At 44.3% G+C, this 19,522-nt stretch overlaps 1 protein-coding gene across 12 annotated transcripts in view; it reads right to left on the reverse strand.

Moving 5' to 3' along the window:
• Positions 1–17,516, reverse strand: part of CSNK1G3 (casein kinase 1 gamma 3) — a 135,060-nt gene extending 117,544 nt beyond the window's left edge. For 4 of the 12 annotated variants that reach the window (XM_062189246.1, XM_062189252.1, XM_062189244.1 and 1 more), the window contains exons 1-2: positions 17,381–17,515; positions 12,219–12,256 (exon numbers count right to left, since the gene is read on the reverse strand). The gene's annotated coding sequence lies outside the window, so the exon portion shown is untranslated. Of the gene's footprint in view, positions 1–12,218; positions 12,257–17,122; positions 17,172–17,380 lie in introns of those variants that run through there. The other 8 variants (XM_062189256.1, XM_062189254.1, XM_062189255.1 and 5 more) reach the window with 5 other exon arrangements.
• Positions 17,517–19,522: the final 2,006 nt, after the last annotated feature.

Consider the following 19,522-nt stretch of genomic DNA (forward strand, 5'->3'; position numbering starts at 1 on the left):
CCCAGCCTTGGCCACTGCTGCTATTTGTGGTGTGAACCAGCAGAGAGAAGGTGTCCCACTCTTCCTCCCTCCCTCCCTCCCTCTCTCTCAGCCACTCTATCTTACAAATAAATAAATTTTTTTAAATAAAAAATATTCCAGCTAACAAATAAATAAGAAATGAGAGAATTAAAGATCACTATTATGCAATTTTTAATGCTTTGATGGAACTAGGCAGGGATCGTCAGTGACTGCTAGCATCACAAGAGAGAAAATATTGAATCTTCTCAACAGAAGGAAAAAAACTGAAAGTGAATCTGTTCAAACTGCTCCAGCTCACTGCCAATTTAGAGGAAAAATAGAGGACAATGCTTTTACTCTTGCACATTAAGATATTTCAATGTTATAATCTGATAATCCTTAAATGCAGGGGTCATATTTTATGGAACTCCGTCTCTTCAGTATCTATTCTACTATGTAGCAGACGGGTGACACCCATTGCAAGTCTGTTGGAGCCGGCGCCGCAGCTTACTAGGCTAATCCTCTGCCTGTGGCACCAGCACCCCAGGTTCTAGTCCCGGTTGGGGCGCCAGATTCTGTCCAGGTTGCTCCTCTTCCAGTCCAGCTCTCTGCTGTGGCCCGGGAAGGCAGTGGAGGATGGCCCAAGTGCTTGGGCCCTGCACCCGCATGGGAGACCAGGAGGAAGCACCTAGCTTCTGGCTTCGGTTGGGCGCAGGGTGCTGGCCGCAACACACTGGCCTTAGCGGCCACTTGGGGGATGAACCAACTGAAAAAGGAAGACCTTTCTCTCTGTCTCTCTCTCACTGTCTGACTCTGCCTGTCAAAAAAAAAAAAAAAAAAAAAAAAAGTGTTGAGTAAGATAATGAAGAACTTAGAAATTCAGGAATGTTAACTTATATATGCTATCTCTTCTCAAATAAAGGAGGAAAATAAAAGATTGGGTGGACAGGCAAGTAATATATAGCCCTAAGAGATACTACAAAAAGGGGAAAAACACCTCACAAATAAAAGCTCATTTATACTGACTTCAACTCTCCAAAGCAGTTATGAAACAGAAAAAAAGTCACTGAAAAATGTGACAAAATGTACATTTTCTTAACTAAATGAAAATATCCCTAAACTCCATCTAAAGACTGCTTATTTTTATTTTTAAATAATTCTAATAAATTTACCCTAGAAATCAAATGAAAAGGGAAAAGTTGAAATGACTCATAAAAATATGGCAGAGAATAGAAAAACAGACATCCCTAATTCATCAGTAAATCTTTAGATATCTCTGCCTGATAATACATTTTATAACTGATGTTCTGAATGAGAACTCTGAATTGGCAGGAAAAGACTTGAATATTTAGAAAACAATACTTTGTAAAGTTTCTCATAAAAAAAACTAAAATAAAAATATATTTTGGTATAAAGGATATACTTCAATCTTCTAATTTATTTTTTCCCTACAATACCTGGTAAATAAGAAAATAAGAAAGTACCTTCAAATAAAGAAATGTACATTCAGAAAAGCCAGGACTGCTACCTTTGTTTGCATAACAAAGATATATATATATATATTTTTTTTTTTTTTTTTTGACAGGCAGAGTGGACAGTGAGAGAGAGAGACAGAGAGAAAGGTCTTCCTTTGCCGTTGGTTCACCCTCCAATGGCCGCCGCGGTAGCGCGCTGCGGCCGGCGCACCGCGCTGTTCCGATGGCAGGAGCCAGGTGCTTTTCCTGGTCTCCCATGGGGTGCAGAGCCCAAGCACTTGGGCCTTCCTCCACTGCACTCCCTGGCCACAGCAGAGAGCTGGCCTGGAAGAGGGGCAACCGGGACAGGATCGGTGCCCCGACCGGGACTAGAACCCGGTGTGCCGGCGCCGCAAGGCGGAGGATTAGCCTGTTGAGCCACGGCGCCGGCCCAAAGATATATTCTTTTGTCTCAGTTACAAGGCTCATTTCCCAAGTTACAAAAGTATGCAACTACAAACAGCCTACTTTAGGCAAAGATCACAAATTTTAATCGTTCATTCATGGGCATTGATTATGAAACTATATGAAACTAATACTCTCATCTCTCATGACAGAAGAGACTTAATAGTGTAACTGAGTGCAAATTATAACCAACCAAGTACCACAACATTCTAGAATGAAATATGCAGCAAGTAACAGAAACAAGCTAAAAGGACAACTACTTCTCCTCAGACGAAATTTCCTCTGCCCACACCAAATCCAGAGAACCTTTCCCCAAAGTATGTCTGACAGTCTGAGGAGAAAAACACAGAAATCTGATCTGAAAGAACTTTAAACACACACACCCTCCTCCCCAAACACACATGAGTAATAGAGTTAAGAGGTTAGTTTTTCTTAGATCAGAGCTGTCTTGCGCTGTGGCAAAGCAGGTAAAGCCACAGCCTGCAGTGCCAGCATCCCATATGGGTGCCCGTTTGAGTCCCACCTGCTCCACTTCTGATCCAGCTCTCTGCTATGGTCTGGAAAAGCAGTGGAAGATGGCCCAAGTCCTTGGAACTCTGAACTCGCGTGGGAGTCCTGGATGAAGCTACTGACCCCTGGCTTGGGAGTGTGTCACTCTTTCAATAAACAAATCTTTAAAAAACATATATATATATATATATATATATATATAGAGAGAGAGAGAGAGAGAGAGAGAGAGAGAGAAAGAGAGAGAGGTCTAGATCTAGATATATTAAAAAAAAAACCTGGCCTGGCGCAGATGTTACAGCATAGCAGATTATGCCAATGCCTACGATGCCAGCATCCCATATGAACATCAGTTCAAATCTACTGCTCTACTTCTGATCCACTTCCCTGCTAATGCGCATGGGAAGGCAGTGGAAGACACCTAAAGTTCTTGGGCCCCTACACCCAGGTGGAAGACCCAGAAGGAATTCCAGGCTCCTGACTTCAACCTGGTCCAGGCACAGCTGGAGCCATTTGGAGGTGAACCAGTAGATGGAAGATTTCTCCCTCTCTCTCTCTATTTCTCTCTCTCTTTCTGTCCCTGACTCTAACTGCCTTTCAAACAGATAAAGCTTAAAAAAAAAAAAAAAAGTCCCATAGTACACTGAAGATTGCTTCTTTTTCATTGAAAAATAAGCTATTCCCCTTAAATCACTAACCATGACAGACCTAGACCAACAAAAACCTATTCAGAATTATACTACTGCCACTGTATGTACTGTCCATAGTATTGTTGGTGTGCAAGTCTTCTACCAAACTGAAGTAACTCAATAATGCCAATTTAAATTTTAGAAACTCCCTGTTATTGGAGCTCTTATACACTGAGATGTGAATCAAAGTGGTAAGCCACTTTAGAAAACAGGCTATGCTGGCAACACAGCCCACTAGGCTAATCCTCCACCTGCGGCACCGGCACCCCAGGTTCTAGTCCTGGTTGGGGTGCCGGATTCTGTCCAGGTTGCTCCTCTTCCAGTCCAGCTCTCTGCTGTGGCCCGGGAAGGCAGTGGAGGACGGCCCAGGTGCTTGGGCCCCTGCACCCGCATGGGAGACCAGGAGGAAGCACCTGGCTTCTGGCTTCCAATCAGTGCAGCATGGGGGCTGCAACGCACTGGCCGTAGTGGCCACTTGGGGGGTGAACCAACCGAAAAAGGAAGACCTTTCTCTCTGTCTCTCTCTCTCTCACTGTCTAACTCTGCCTGTCAAAAAAAAAAGAAAGAAAGAAAAAGAAAACAAGCCGCAACGTCTTATAAACACACACTTCCATATAACCCAATGCTCCCAATTCTATGAACTCATCTGAGAGGAAAAAAAAAAAAAAAGAGACACATGCTGAGACTGAGATAGACAGACACAGACACAGACACACACACACACACACACAATGCAACAGTGCTCAGCAGAAAGCGCCTGACGACATACCAAGCAGGACAGAGGGAACACAAGGCACTCTACAGAAAGACTTAGAGACAGGCTCTAAAGAATAAATGCTATGGGGAAAAGAAGCAATTATAGGAGGGACAAACGGAGCATGGATGCTGACTACAGAGAGCTGCATGGGGGAATTCCAGGTGGTGCTGGGATTGTTTTATGTCTACACTAAGTAACTGTTAGTGGGTATAAATTTGTAAGTAGAAATAGGGAGAAAATTTTATCTAAAGTATAAAAGCATCCTTTAAAAAAAGATTTGTTTTATTGAAAGAGTTACAGAGAGAGCAGGAAAGACACAGAGAGAGAGACTGTTCATCCACTGGTTCACTCTCCAAATGATCTCAATGGCCAGGGCTGAGGCAGGCAGAAGCCAGGAGCCAGAAGTATTATAAAGGTCTCCCACATGGGTGCAGGGGCCCAGGCATTTGGGCTATCTTCCACTACCTTCCTAAACGCATTAGCTGGAAGTAGAACAGCCAGTCGCAAACCGGCACCAATATGAGATGCCAACATCGCAGGGAGCGGCTTAACCCGCTATGCGGCAACACGGGCCCCTATAAACATATTTTAACCCCAAAGTCACAGTTAACTGAAATGCTCAAAAAACAAAGTATTCCTTTGAAATTTTTTGGCCAGCTCACAAATGTATTCAATTTCATCAGTTAAAAAAAAATAATTTGTGAAGTATTTGTACATTTAAGCCTTAGTAACAGGTGCTTTTGTTTATAATTTTACTTGAGGTCAATTTTTTGTTTTTTTGGATTTGTCTCATATATTTGTGACAAAGCAAAATAAACTGGTACCTCAGGAAGCATTTAATTAAGGTTCTTCCCTCTTAGAATTCTAATAAAAAAAAGATGAAATAATGAATCCACCCACTCAACAAATAACTAAAAGAGGTCTTTTATATGCCTAAACAGGAAATACAAAAGGTAAACAAGAAAACCACCCCTGGTATCACAGAACTGAAATAAGCAATAACATAAAGAATGAAGGCGACTCAGGCAGAACCGCACTGCTTTTAGAGCATACAGCAGGCACCTATCACCTAACCATGGAAGTTCTGAATCTCGTCTGAAGCAGAGAAGATGGCTGTCCATGAGGTCCACATGCTCCCATCAGGGTCTGGGCCTCAGAGTGCCTGATGGTTCTGCGAATTCAAAGACACAACTAACACGCAACACCAGTGGTCACCATCTTATCACCCTTCGGGGTTTAAGGATGGAAAGACAGCAAAGAGACTGCGCAAGTAGGACGGTCTCTCTTTACTAGCAGTATTAAGATAACCACCACACTATAGGAAGTCTTTCTTTAGGGAAATCCTGGAACATGCAGATTTACTGTCACCATCCCAGGAGCAGTAAACACATCTGATAAAGAATACCATAACTGTAAGTTACTCTTCCTGGGGAACATAACTTTAAAAGGGAGGGGAAAAAGGGAAGAGAAGTAGAAAGGAAATGAAAAGGACAGAAAAAAAAAAATTAAAAACAGGAGAACCAGAGGCAAAAAAACAAGCCAAAGGAGGTATAAAGATTTTTGCAATGAGGTCTTAAAAACAAATCAAGGAAGTGCAAGGAAACTAAAACAGAGGCATTAGAACCACACCCCTGCTTCTTTCTGTTACAAAAAAAGGAAGCCAGGATATGTAAAAAGAGGACTGCCTGCAGGTGTTTTGCCATGAAGTTACCATGTTCAGAGTTTAGTAAAACTATACAACCCCAAGGACTACAGAGAGCATCTGATGAACACTCAGCTATGCCAAAGTTATTTGAAACTTTTTCCATCTCAAGCATTCTAATTACACAGTGCTTCTGGGAGCACAGTTGGGCCCACAGGACTGAGGTTAAAAACTTAGCACACCCCCCAAAAAAAAAAAAAAAAAAAAAAAAAACAGAAAAGCTTTCAACAACTCTCAAAGCAACACCAATTAAAACAACATGTCTCACAGTATGTATATATTTATAAGTTAAAAGGCGAGGGGAACGCTGTGGCACAGAAGGTGAAGGCACCACCTGTGAGGATGGCATCCCAAATGTGTCCCTGTTGCTCCTCTTCTGATCCAGCTCTCTACTTGTGGCCTGGGAAAGCAGTGGAGGATGGCCCAAGTGCTTGGTTGGCCCCTGCACCCACATGGGAGATCCGGAAGAAGTTCCTGGCTCCTGGCTTCAGACAAGTCCCATTCTGGCCATTGTGGCCTTGTAAAGAGTGAACCAGTGGATGGAAGATACCTCTCTGTCATTCTGACTTGCAAACAAATAGATAAATCTTTAAAAAAAAGAAAAAGCAAACGTAATTTACTGGCATTTTACAGAAACTGCATCTCAGAAATCAAATGCTAAGTAGTTTCTACTCCAGCATCTATTAAGATGCAAGCTGATAGAAGTCCAACAGTCCCTTTGCACCTTTCTCAAGGTCAATCATGTCTTGGAATCCAGACTGTGTAGGGATTCCAACGGGTGACAAAGTATGCACAGGCCCTAGGGAAAGCTGGGATGGCACAGGAGGGTAAGGATAGCAGGCAATCATCAGACATTTGCTATTTCTGCAGTGAAACCTACAAATACATGACAATACAGATAACAATTCACGATAGACTTGGTTTAAAAAAAATTCAGTTGGTAGCAAACATACACAAAAAAATTGGTTTTCAGAGCACGCTGGCTGCTAAAATTTGAATAAAGAATAATAATTATGGAGAACAATAACCATTATTCTGTATCTGTGTGGATATATTTTGGAGATCCCAGAGTAACTCTTAAGTCTTCCATAGGTTCAGATAATACGCCCTTTAAATCTTTACTTTCAGTGTAAAATTTCTCTACCACAAATTGTCACATCAGGGTAGTGTTCAGGAATCTACGGCTTGCAATGCAGAGAACAACTGCCAAATCTAGTTTTGCCACCAAGCAAAACCATGCTTCTTGAATTGAACTTAGTGAAATCATAAAATGGTGTGCCCCCATTCTGTCCCAGGAAAAATGCTGTAACCCTTAGAAATAGCATCTGATGATTCACAAAAAGGACACCAATTTGACACAAATGTCAAGATACAATAACCCATTAAACTTTATTAACACAGTGCACCAATGTGTATAACTGCTGACTATACATGACATGGATACCACACTATAACCAGAACATTCTAGAAATGAGGTAAAATATTCCCACCAAGGGAAAAAAACAGAGACAAGTCTTCATCAGCAACAGTATGTGGGACAGTAAAGCAGAAGTAGTTACACACAACAGCCGTTAAGATCTTCTTTCCTGACACTTCATGAAAAATACAACTATCTCAAAGATACTGTAAGTATGATAAATACAACCTGAAATGAGTAACTTTGGGCTAGCAACACTTTTTACCTTCTTTGAGTTGACAATAACTTTAAAGATAGGCAAATCTTTGTCACTTAGGTCTCTCAGGATTCCTTCTAAATGGTTACATTAATTTACTCTTGGTAAATTTCCCTTTAACAATCTTTCCAAACTTGAGCAACTCTCCAACTCTGGTGCTGCACTTACTAAAAATTGCCACAAAGTAATGAATATACTGGCCTCATTAAGGATGCCAGTATGAAGTAACAAATAGAAGTCACTTCTTTAATGCAGTCCTCTTGCTAATATTTTCTATGTTTCTTCTTTGTCATCTTCACACTTCCATTCCCAATTAAAAAGACAGCTTAAAATTAAAAAAAAAAAAAAAGAGCTAAGACATGTACAATGGGAAGGAGAAATACCCATTTTCTTCTAACTTCGCTGCACACTGGAATATCCTGTGAAAATTCTAAATTAGGTCAATGCCATGATCCTATCCCTAGATTGAAATGTAACTGAGCATGGGTAGTAACCCAACATCCTTTTTTCTTTTTTTAAACATCACAAGGAAATTTTAACATGAAGTCAGCTGAGAACAACTGCTCTCATCTATTACTGTCAGGATCCCCGGCCCCACGGTGAGGACTACCTTTAAAACTATAGTTCTCTGTCACAGAAAAAATAAATAAATAATACTAATTTTTGATTAGAAGTTTCTTAACAAGTGCAAAAAGTAAAAATTCATTTTACTTTATACTCTCATTCCCATATGTTCAAGGTTTTTTTTAGTCATAAAAATAGGCTTAGAAGGGTATAAAGGTACAAAGCAAACACACAATAACACGCAAACACACACTACACACTCCAATCGATCAACTTTCAATAAATTATCAAAAACACTCAGAAGAAAAATTTTACAAGGCTAACTTCATTCTTATACTGTATTAACAGTATTCACTCCTATAGAGATTATTAGCCACAATGCACCCTGACAATCACATGCTGGAAAAACAATTCAGTCAATAATGTACCATTTCTGTAAACAGAAATTGGTGCCACAACATTCCACATCTTTAAAATCCGTACTTTCAGGGTAAGGGGACTCATATCTCAGGTCCATGAAGCAAATATAGAAAACAAAATGGTTTATGAAAGTATGAATCTAGAAATACCAGGTTTTTGTAAAGGCCACCCACAACTGATTCAAGATTCAGGTCCAAAATTATAGTTATTTTTGTCCTCCAAATTAGAACTTTATTAAAAGGACTTGTAGTCATATATTTTTACACCATAAAGTGAGCAGAGTACCATAAATTTCCTCTCTTCTCCCTCTACTGCATTACCTAATGTATCTGCCTGCCCCTTGAAAGGACAGTATTCATCTCTAGAATATAAAATAAGTACTTCATAAAAATAGAAAATAAACATTACACACAGACTGGGTGTAAGAAAAAAATCATTTTTACTTCCCTTTTTACTAAAGGAAATTCTGAGTATAACTTTAATATATCACACTCTAATCCAAAGCCTAGGCTACTACCTGAAGTCAAAATCAAACAAGTTTAAAAAAATAAACAACACAGTTAATGCCTTCAGAATTTTCAGGAGTCCACTACTTTTACAAAATGCCCTCGTCCTAAAAGGTGTCATATGGTCAATTTCAACTTAAAACTTTAAGGTAAGTAATTTTTATAAATTAAATTTTAAAAAGAGAAAACTACAAACTATCAATGCACTGTAAGTTGACTTCATTCAAGATAATATACAGTTAAACAGAATGATATGTTAAATTCTAAATTGGCAGAAAACATCGTCCCCATCAAGATTTCATTTTCTTTCCTCAAAAAATAAATTCAGTTTTCAGATGGTAAGAATCATGCTGAGGGGGCCGGCACTGTGGTACAGCAGGTAAATCCACTGCCTGCAGTGCTGGCATCCCATATTGGCCACCGGTTTGAGTCCTGGCTGCTCCACTTCCCATCCAGCTTCTCTGCTGTGGCCTGGGAAAGCAGTGGAAGATGGCCCAGATCCTTGGGCCCCTACACTGGTGTGGGAGACCCGGGAAGCAGCTCCTGGGTCCTGGCTTTGGATAGGCGCAGCTCTAGCCATTTCGGCCAATTGGGGAGTGAACCAGCAGATGGAAGACCTCTCCCTCCTTCTTTCTCTGTATAACTCTGACTTTTAAATAAATAAATAAATCTTTAAAAAAAAAAAAAAAAGAATCACGCTGAAAACTCGACAACACACAGAAATACAGAAAATACAAAATAAAATCATCCTAAATCTCATATGCACAAGTAACTATCATTAACATAAATATCATTCCAGAAGATGGATGGACTCTGTATATTCACAACCACACATGTATGAATCAATGTGAACACATCCATATATGTGTATATATATGCATATACAGTCCTTTCCTTTACAAATATTGAAGAAACGTAAGAAGAGCTTAAGATAATTTTTTGAAAGTCAGAAACATATACATCATTCCACTCATTCTGCTTATGTACTTCCGTTTAAGCAGGCCAGATTTGAAACAGTGTGTATGCACGTTGGGGCGCCGGATTCTATCCCGGTTGCCCCTCTTCCAGGCCAGCTCTCTGCTATGGCCTGGGAGTGCAGTGGAGGATGGCCCAAGCGCTTGGGCCCTGCACCCGCATGGGAGACCAGGAGAAGCACCTGGCTCCTGGCTTCGGATCAGCGCAGCACCAGCCATAGCAGCCATTTGGGGAGTGAACCAATGGAAGGAGGACCTTTCTCTCTCTCTCTCTCTCTCTCTGTCTATAACTCTACCTGTCAAATAAATATTAAAAAAAAATAGCTTCATGAGATCAATGGGGAAAAAGGCATACTCTTACTACTTAAGAGAACTCATTTTAAAAAGTTAGTAAAAAAAAAAAAAGTGTTTTTTGCTCCAAAAGTACTCAGACCTTAGCATATTTAAGATAGCAATGGGAAGCGGCTAACTCTCTACCCCTGACAGCTGCAGGGTACCTCAAAGTTCAAAGTGCATTCATGTGCATGATTTACTTTCATCCCCAAAACAGATAAAAAGGCCACTACTGATTGCCTAACACCCATTTCCCTCATAATCTTCCTTCCCACAAGTTTTTAAAATATTCTCCCTTCACTATGAAACACAGAGAAAGTGATCCCATCAGCAACTGCAGGAGATCCATCCTAACTAGTAGAAACCAACAAGGGTAACACACCTCCCTTGTCCTAACTACTCAGGAACTGTCTGTGACCTAATTCTAATCAACAAAACACGTAAGGAAAAGTACTCTGGTAGGCTTGACCAAGATGTCCTAGCTTTTGCAAAAAGGGAGAGAGAGAAAGCTCCAGTTCTCCCTCTGGTTGATGCATATCTAGATGGGATCTTACTGCCAGCCTAAGGATGGATCCAACACAGAGGACAGCACAGCCAAGAGAACCAGAGAGCAGCGCTCCCAATTACTGGCTCAGAGCCATCCTATCCAATCTTAATGTTCCACTTCCGAATCTACTGCACATCACTGATTGGACTGTGGTGACACCACCTTAAATAGCATACCCCCACACACTTGGTCTCCTTTATCTGTACTTCTTTGCTTTCCACTTGGGCTGAGTGAGGCAAGACAGGAGAAGAGTGGCTACTGCAAGCTGTTAGGCCATCACGCTTTGCAGCAATCTCAAATGCTCCTGGTACCAATCAAGGGGATGGCATGTCCCCTTTCAGAGAACAATCTAACAGTTCCCCTGAAATCCCCACTTGGGTTGAGGAGATGCTAAAACTATGAGATGGTTCCTCCCCACCCCTCCTGCTATGTAAAAGCTGAAAGGTATCAAACAAAGGCAGATAAGGTACCACCCTGGGGACATGCAAGAACCGCAAAGTGACACCTGACTAAACAAAGCACTCCTGGTATGTTTAGCAAGACCCAAATCCATTTCTTTTTTAAAAGGGGATGCCACTAAATAAACCTCTGAGAGGGAGTGCAAATTAGGAAAGTGAGTATTTTCAAAGCAGATATGCAATTACTATTCATTTACCATGTTGTTATTCATATTATTAATCCATATGTTTAATTAGCTTAAAAAGAAACCACTTCAAAATCTATACACTTTAAGCATTTTACTGCAACTAAAACATAAACAAGTTTTCTCAAGAAGAACCTTACAATCCCAAGTCAAAGCCTCTTCTTCAACTGCGGGTTGACAGATGCAGTTCTACTTTCTTTACCTTGCAAAAACCACAGTCATAGTACATCACCTGGGATTTACAGTTTCTGTTTCTTAACTAGGAGACAACATTTCACAAACACTTGAAAAGCAATCTTATTGTGGAATCTTTTCATGTTAGTTGGGGATTTTTTTTTTTAAAAGATTTATTTATTTTACTCGAAAGTCATAGTTACACCGAGAGACAAGAGGCAGAGAAAGAGAGAGAGGTCTTCCATCCGATGGTTCACTCCCCAAATGGCCACAATGGCCAGAACTGCACTGATCTGAAGTCAGGAGCCAGGAGCTTCTTCCGGGTCTCCCACACAGGTGCAGGGGCCCAAGGACTTGGGCCATCTTCTACTGCTTCCCCAGACCATAGCAGAGAGCTGTATGGGAAGTAGAGCAGCCGGGACTCGAACCAGCATCCATATGGGATGCTGGCACTTCAGGCCAGGGTGTTAACCTGCTGCGCCAGAGCACCCACCAGCCCAGGGGATTTTTTTCTAATCAAGATTATTTCACCCTCATCTGTTTCAACAGTAATCCACCTTAGCTGTTCCCTTGTTTTCAAAGCAGTCAACTCTTCCCAAACACCTTTGATTCTCTGTTAAGTATACTGGTAAGAATAAAATTCAAGAGCGAACTTCAGTAGTGTCCTGCCACTCCGTGTAGCATGGGCATCAGTCAGTGCATTTTACAGAGAGAATGAGGAGTATAATTTGGTGAGAATGCTAAACAGAGGTCAGTTAAGAAAGCCCCGTTCACAGGCTGTTCCCAAGAGTCTTTGCTTATTCTACTCACCATTCAACCCTCCAATAATTCATACAGATCAGCAACTTCTGCAATGAAAAGGAAGATTTACATAAGTGCCTCTTGTTTGCCAGGCACCACACCTTGTCACTTTATATGAATTTTCTCAGTCTAGATAAACAACATGATGGGAGAGTCAGTCTCTCTCTCCACACAGCCCCCACCCCCACTTATCCAAACCCCCTAACGACTGCCTTTTTAAGCAAATGTAACTGTCAGCTAAAACAGTAGCCCCAGTAATACAAAATCATCTAAACAAATTTAAGTAAGCTTGAGTACAGCTTCAAATTTGACATCACTACACTATTGGGGGGGGCACAAAAAAATCTATATTTAAAACCAGTTTCTATCATGAGACCTTACTTAGCTGCACTGAGAGCAACTTAAAAATATGGACATGATTTTGTGAACATGATCTGGCCATCAATTTCACCACCTGAAATAAAGTTATTTAATATATCACTAGTAAAAAAAATGAACAGAAAGCATGTCTTAGCCCTCAACTATATAAACACTTCAAGTTCATTGTTAAAATTATATCTCTAACTCAGATATGAGGCAGGCAGTAGCAGAAAAGAATACTATAACCAATCATTTACTACACTCTTAAGAACAAATCAGTAGCACCTTCCTCAAGTCCTGTAATAGCAAGGAATTCCAAATATTTACAGTTTCTAAATTTCAGCTTTAAGAAGGGAGCTAGATAAAGCATGAACAGCTTACCACTATGTCTCTGAAAGTTCTCTCTCCTCATATCTATCTGTCCTCCCCTCTTCTCTGAGTACTTTCACAGGCTCCCCAAAGTCACTTCATTACACACTTGATCTCTATACACTGAAAATCCCAAGTATGGGACTGAGTGTTTAGCCTGGTGGTTAAAACACCCACATCCCATACAAAGTTCCTGAGTTCTGTTGTTGGCTCCAGCCCCTGACTCTGGCTCTACACCAATGCAGACCCTGGGAGGCAGCAGTGATGGCCCAAGTAACTGGCTTTCCGCAACCCATACAGCAGACTCAGACTGAATTCCCAGCTCCTGGTAACAGCTCCAGACCAACCCTGGCTGATGGGCTCTCTCTCACTCTCTTTCTTTGTCCCTTTACTTCTCTCTCCCTTCTCTCTATCTCTGTTCTCTATCTCTCTGACTCTCATATAAATTGAAAAAACATTTTTTGATTAAAAAGAAAAGGCAATGACTCCTGTGTATGGGTCTTTCCAGCAGATGGGCACAAAGGGAATGCTCTCTGATAGCTGAAGGTACTAGAACTACGTTGTCTGAATTCCTACAATTACAGAGACAAATACCCCAAAAGTGCCACTTCCAAAGAAATTACATCATGAACAGCCAACATTCAAACACACACTAACAAGTAATATCACATAAGCCAACTGCTTTGGAAAAGACAGACGGAGGGAGGGAAGGGAGAGAGGGAGGCAGAGGGAGGGGGGGGGGAGAGAGAGAGGGAGGGAGGGAGGGAAGAAAAGACAGAAGTCTAGAAAAAAGAAGAAAAAAAGAAAAAGAAAAAAAGATCATTGGTGGTTTAAGACTTCAAAGTCGAGGAGAAAAAAAGACCCAACTATGCACTCTGCTGCTTGCAGAATAAATCCTCAACAGGATATTTAAGCTCTAGAAAACTGTTTCCTGCTCTCAAAAATGGGGTTACACCACCACATCACAGAGCTGTCTCAAATGTATCATTTACGGTCTTTATCCAAAGCAGGCACTTAAACTGTAACAGGCAGTATTGTTATGGGGAAGTTCAAGGTAATACAAATTCAGTTATAATGTCCTTCTTGAATGTCCTTCTTGAATGCTAAGAGGGGAATAATTAGTTTAAAAAAAAAATCAAACAGCCTTCCCTGTAACATGATTGTATATACAAGTGGAAGCTGGTGGTGTGCGGAGAGGAGTTAAGATCCAGCTTGGGATGCCCACAAATGTCGTATCAATGGGCTTGAGTTCAAGTCCCAGCTACACTGGAGAGTCCAGCTTTCTGCTAATGTGCACCCAGGGAGACAGCAGGATGGCAAGTAGTTGGGCCTCTGCCACGCACACTGAAATTGGGCCCTGGAATGTGGCTTCCAGGCTGGCCTAGCCCCAGCTCCTATGGGCAAATGAGAAGTGAGACAATGAAAGGAAGATCTCTCTCTCTCAATTTCTCTTGCCCCAACTCCCTGCCCCACCCTCTTCCACCCCCCCCCCACACCTTTCAAGTAAAATAAATAAAATCTTAAAACAAAGTAATGGCATCAGAGTGATATTTTTCTAAGCACTTCTTTGATAATGATTACGTTTAGGGCTACATTACTTTAGGGTCACCTGATATTTAAGATGACCAAAAAACAGGCATATATTTATCTGCTTTCTCATTTTATGTCATTGTTGTAGTTAATTTTTTTCATGGGCAGATTCTTCACATTTCACTTCTATCCATAATAAACCTGACTTTCAAACATTTTAACAGAAATACAACTATCAAGCAACCTGCATTTTGCTATTTAATATTTCACAATTCCTCTACTTAGTGGGATACATCCTTTTGGGAAGACCTCAAATGCTAAGCAGCCATTTGTCTCATTTTGAGAAAAATCTGAACCAATAAAATATACCAGAATAATGGTCTCTTCCCAGCCTGCAGGGGATCATATGGACCAGAGACACAGAGCAGTAACTGGAGAGCTTCCTATTTCTCCCTGAGTCACACTTTTACAGTCAGAATTTATTTCATTTAGAACCAATTACCACATTACCAGACACACCCACATTCACAGACAACCAGAGAAACAGAACACCACCATGCACAAACTGTTCTGGATTAGACACTTCTTTGCATTGCTTTGGTACCATGAGTGACACCAAGTCGGCCCTCTTGCGTTAATGGGTTTCCTTAAACTTACCATCCATATCTGCCTACCTACTACCAGCGCAGAGGCCACATGCTGGGACCTTCACACCCTAACTGACTCATGTATACACACAGATGTTCTGGACTTCCACGGGTCATCTCCACCTACTTCCCCGGCTTCCTCTTCCGAAGACCTCCTGGCCCACCTCAACAGGCCCCACCACACGCAGTGGTGTGCCTTGCTCAGCCTGGTCTCATTACCTAGAAGACTAACCCTCCCAAGCTCCCGCTTTGACTATTTAACTATTTCAAGACCCTAAAAGGGGGTTACCAACTCCACACATGTTCATAAACCTCCAACAGAAAGTGCCCCCAATACGCACACACACACACACACACTCACCGTGCTTAGATGCACCTCTAATAAAACCCACAGGAATGCTGTGTTGTCATACTCTGGGCGTATCTGCTTCTCCCTTGAAGGCAGCTACCTGGTCTCACTCATCTTCGTATTCTATGCACTCTTCCATCCTCACCACATCATAAAAGTCCCTTACATACAGCAAAAGCCTTACTGGATCAAACTATTCCTTGATTCTAACACCAACCTGTTATTTTGAAGCAAGCAATAAATGACTTTCATGTGCTGGGGACTCGGTTAATATTATTATTGCTTGCAAGTATCATGGTGAAAATATCAATAATTACATAATGCATTAATTCTGAAGTTCATGAATGGCAGAAGAGGCCAATGAGAGCAACAAATCAGTAAAGATAATCATCCCTCAATATCATGCCAAAAGTCTTATACATATCAACACTGAAATTAATCTTAATGTCCTGAAGTCTAATAAGAACTACTACCTGATGCCTATTCAGAAATGCAAGCCCACTTAAAGCTAACTGTCTACCCCTTCTGTCACAATTCATGCCAAAGTCATACAAAGTATTTGATAACATCATTCTTCCAATGTCTGAAAACATAATTTTCATCTTTCTTGCAACCATAAAGGCTAACACACAAAATATGAAGACAACTTATATTAGCTCAGGATACAGCTAGAGTACACTACGAAAACCAATGTAACACATCAAGTACATCTCAAAAAAAAAAAAATCTGTATTAAGAATGTCGCAAACCAGATCTGATTTTTTGGCGGAACACCTTTCCTTAAACTGGCCTCACCTCTTTCTAATCCTCAACTACTCGTCACCTTTGTGATACCCGTCCCACTAGCCCAGTCTTCAGAGAAACCCGGAGAACTTTAAAACCCCAATGTTCATTTCAAAAAGTGGCAGATACAGCTCAACCGCTCTTCCTGCCTGTGGCCACAATCACAAAAGAAACACAGCTGGGGACTCGTTTTGCTCCCGTAAGGCAAACAGGCAGGTTCTCACTTGCCCAGCTTTCCAGGGGACGTTCTTCGAGCATCTGAACCCCAGGGCTGCAAAGGCGGCCTGGGTCGGCAGCGCCGGGCCACTGGGCACAGCCCGGGTGCACACGCATCCGCCCGCGCGGCCTCGGCGGCTGTCGCCGTCTCTCCCTCTCCCTCTCTCCCTCTCCCACCCTCCAACTTTCGCCCCCTGCCCCACACGGGCCTGCCCTCCAGGGCGCCGCGGACCGGGGGCCCACACACGGCCGTGCTGCGTCCCTTCCCCGCGTGCGGGGGCAGCCGTGGACGTGCGGCCCGCTCCGGCTGACCACCGCCTCGGCGAAGTTCGGAGCTCCATGACCTGGGTACATCCCAGCCCCCTCCCGAAACAACAATAACAAAAAACACCTCCACGGGAAGTTCGCCTGCGAAGCGCAGGCTGGCCCGGCGGGTCCCCCCCAAGCCCAGCTCCGCAAGCAGCCGCGCCGCCCCCTCGACCCCGGCCCCGCTCGGCCGCCCCCACGCGTCCCCACGCGCGCCGCGCCGCTCGGGCAACTTTTGCAGCCCCGGCCCGGCCCGCCGCCCGCTCCGGAGCCCCCCGGGCCCGCGACCCCCGCCCGCAGGCCCCCGCCGACCCCAGCCCAGCCCGCCGCAGCCGCTAGGCAGGGGGCTTTACCTCAGAGGCGCGGCCGCCAGCCGCGGGCTGGGTCCCGGCGCGGGCGGCGCCCCCGGCCGCCGGCCTCTCGCTCGCTCGCTCGGTCAGCGGCGGCGGCGGCGGGGGCAGCGGCCGCTCATCGCAGCCGCCGGCGGCCGGAGGAGGCGAGCGAGCCACGCAGGGAGGGAGCGAGCGAGCGAGGCAAGGGAAGGCGCGCGACGGGGAGGGGACGCAGCGCCGCTCGGACCCTGGGCCCGCGCTGCCGCCGCTGCCGCCTACCGCCGCCGCTGGCCGGAGAGTCGCCGCCCGGGCCGCTGCTGTCGCCACCGATGCAGCCGGCAATGAATGCACAGCGGCGCCTCGCTTATCCGGAGGTCAAACATCCTTCGGCCTCGGGCATCCGGATCGGCGCCGGACCCGGAAGTGAACGCATGGAAAAAAAAAAAAAAAAGAAAAAAAGGAAAGCGTCTCCTCAGCGGCCGCCGCGGCCCCCGGCAGCCCGCAGCCACGGAAAGAGCCGAGTCCTGCCGAAGATTACACCGGCCTGCCTGATTGGTCGGATCGCGGACCGGAAGGTAGGCGGCGCGCTCATTGGCTGCCGAGGCCAGGCGAGGCCGGACCACGCCCCCCTCGCCACCTTCGCGCGGGCGGTGAGGAGACCCGGGAGCTGAGGCGGGGACGGGCGTGTTTCTCTGAGGGAGGCCGTGGGAGGCGACGCTTGAGGGGGCTTCCCGATGGAGGTGGGCGAACACAGGCCCGCGGTGTAGGGGCGCGGCTAGTGGTTGAGTGAGCCGAGAGCCCTGCGGGCGCCGTGTGCGGTCAGGCGGCCCCGGGGGTGCCGTGGCCGGTCCTGGAGTGGGTCGGAGGGTGACATCACTGGGTTCGCGTCCCCGCCACACACTCGCGCGCGGACACCCGCGGCCGCAGTGGAGGCTGGCGTTTGCGCCTCGGGTGGCGTTCGTGAGCTCAGGTAATGCCCGCAGTGCACCTTGGCGTCGGCTTCGCCTCAGTTTCTCCGGCCGGCGTCGCGAAGCCCCGAGCGCGACCCGGAGTGCGGGGCGCCGGGGTCCGCGGTGCGGCCCGCCCAGCCCCCGCAGCCCGTGCCTTCCGCGCGTGCGGGCTTCGAACCGTGCCCGTGCCGGCGTTGCCAAGGTCTGTGAGCTCCGAGTGCCACGTAGGGCTCCAGACCTTTCCCAGAAGTTCGGCGTTAAGGCGTGCGAGGAGAAAAATCGCACTCCAGAACCAGGCTTTCCTATGCTCTTGTTGGCGCTCGGTGCGTCCGGAAACCTGGGTCTTGTTCGAGAGTCCAGGCAGAAACGGCATGGGAAACGCAATGAAAAGATAATTTCACTCTGGAGCAAAGCAGACTTGAAATGCAGTCCAGGGGGTCTTTTGAGAGTTCATACAGATGCATATTATGGAAAAACTAAGCACGGATTTCCAAAAAATATTTTGCACCGAAATGATCTTATATTCTAATTCCATATTCAAGAAATGTTGAGTTAGCCTTGCATCACTGTCTCCTTCCAAATTCCAAGACTCCAGGGAAGCAAAAGCAACGTTAAAACCAGTGAGGATTTATCTCATCCAGACTGGTGCTGCGATTGGCATGTTACCTTCAAAGCGGTGGCCAGAATGGGAAATTGTTGCATCGGTTTTGTTTTTGTAGTTAACACTGCCATCTTAACTTTTGTCCTCATACTCTTTACCAGACCAGAGGTAGACAAGTTACTGGTATGTGACAAAAATAAATGCATGTTTTTAAAATTAACATTAAAAAAAGGAAGTGACAGCTATCACTTGTTCCTGCTTACCGTACACACCATCACTCTGTAAGAGACTCATAAAGCAGCTAAGACCTGGGATGCATGTTTAGACATGGGAATAATCCTGCAATTTCTGATTCATCCCTGGATGCAATACTGGACAAGAAGTCAAGTTACCCTGTATCCCTTTGTCTGGAATACATGAAACTCTAAATATTGTCAAATACATGAGCATCTAAATATTTTCCTCAACATAACGTTTTATGCTCCCTGGCTCAAAAAACTGATTAGTTTAGATGAAGAACAACCTTCCTATTATGTTTTATATTTATTTATTTATTTGACAGGTAGAGTTGTAGACAGTGAGAGAGAGACAGAGAGAAAGGTCTTCCTTCCATTGGTTCACTCCCCAAATGGCCGCTACAACCAGCACTGTGCTTCCTCCTGGTCTCCCATGCAAGTGCAGGGCCCAAGAACTTGGGCCATCTTCCACTGCCTTCCTGGGCCACAGCAGAGAGCTGGACTGGAAGAGGAGCGACCGGGACTAGTACCCCGTGCCCATATGAGATGGTGGCGCCATAGGTGGAAGATTAACCACTTGAGCCATGGCGCCGGTCCCTATTATGTTTTGGTAAATGGTAAACAAACATGAAAA

Source organism: Lepus europaeus, chromosome 4 (genome assembly GCF_033115175.1).
Source record: "Lepus europaeus isolate LE1 chromosome 4, mLepTim1.pri, whole genome shotgun sequence".
Classification (NCBI taxonomy): domain Eukaryota; kingdom Metazoa; phylum Chordata; class Mammalia; order Lagomorpha; family Leporidae; genus Lepus; species Lepus europaeus.